We start from the raw sequence: 1,557 nt of genomic DNA, 5'->3' as shown, positions 1-1,557 counted from the left end.
ATATATATATATATATATATATATATATATATATATATATATATATATAAATGTGTATGCGTATATATATACATATATATATCAGTGTACATACATGCATACGTACATACGTATATACTTACGTACACACATGCATGCATATACATACATACATAGGTACATACATGCTAAGTCTTGAAGAGTTTTGTCTAAACATCCATTCCAGTAAATATCGCCGTGAGCTATCTTCCATGCAATAATACTAGAAACAAACAATATGTCATCGAATTAGGAGCACAACAAACAGGAGCTGGAAACACACATAGATGGCGCCAATTCTAGTATTAGACAGGAAATGTCAAATATTGTATTAAATTATTTCTTTTACCTTATTTTTTCTTTTTCTTCCTCCTCATGCTTACTGATATTTTCGTACAGCACACAATTCAATTAGATGACATCGTTGTTTCGAATCAATCCCCGAGTATTTTACTAGTATTAATTTTATTAAATGGAAATAGGGTTGTTGAAAATGTAAGACAATACTTCCTATTTTCTCGTCACCTAGTGTAAAGCTGGAGCAGAACAGGTTATTTCTAGATTGTAAGTATTGTTATTGGACTCCGTGTTTTTGTATATCACTCTTCTCATCATGTAACTTGCTCTTTTGCCAATCGTCGATTCTCTCTCAAAGTTCTCTGCTCGCACATACATGCATATATACCAGATATAATAAAAGGAAGTATGTGTGTAAAACTGAAAGTTTCTTTGATTATTCGAATTTCAAGCCTTTGCGATCCTCAGGCGAGTACTCGCAAGATGACAGTGGTTTGAAATTATAGTCGTGCGGCATACTCTCAGTTTCAGTTTCACTAAAATAAATCCGTGTTCTCTAAAACATGTATTGAGCATTCCTCTCCTATTCGTCCGATATAAACCAACGTACGTTCGTATGTATATATATTCGGCATGATAGATCGCTAACCACTACACACATTTTTTCTCTCCTCGTTTCTTTCTGTGTTCCTTTCTGTGGAAGAGCGTAAGCTCGAAACATTAAAAACTTTTTCAATTCCCGAGCGTTATACTAATACGTTTGTTTGTTTTCTACACCACCTGTCTTGGTCTGTTGATTTTTGTGAATTCTCCCTATATATATATATATATATATATATTATGCATGTTATGTTATTTGAAACATTTGGAAGAAAGGGTTTTCAATATCAGGAGCAGAGATTTTAATTTATATATTTAAGGTTTAGACACAAAATATGAGTGAAACTGTGTTCATTTGTTGTAAGTAAAGCTTGTGCGAACGTTTTCAAGCGTGTTGTTGTGGATAAGCGCTTCCCAGTCCCACCAAACGCAGTTCATTTTCTGGCATGGATGTAGTTCTGGCTTGGCTCGAATTATTGCTTGCTTGTCAGGATTCAGCTATTATTTCCTCTGATTCATATTGACGTAGAGACATCACACTTTTCATTACCGTTGACTATGAGGTGAATGAATATCTTTTTGTGTCCACGAATAACCCGCCATTGAAAGAGAAAATTGATATTGATAAAGGAACGCCAGAGT

Source organism: Octopus bimaculoides, chromosome 3 (genome assembly GCF_001194135.2).
Source record: "Octopus bimaculoides isolate UCB-OBI-ISO-001 chromosome 3, ASM119413v2, whole genome shotgun sequence".
Classification (NCBI taxonomy): domain Eukaryota; kingdom Metazoa; phylum Mollusca; class Cephalopoda; order Octopoda; family Octopodidae; genus Octopus; species Octopus bimaculoides.
Note: the sequence above shows the minus strand (reverse complement) of the source record.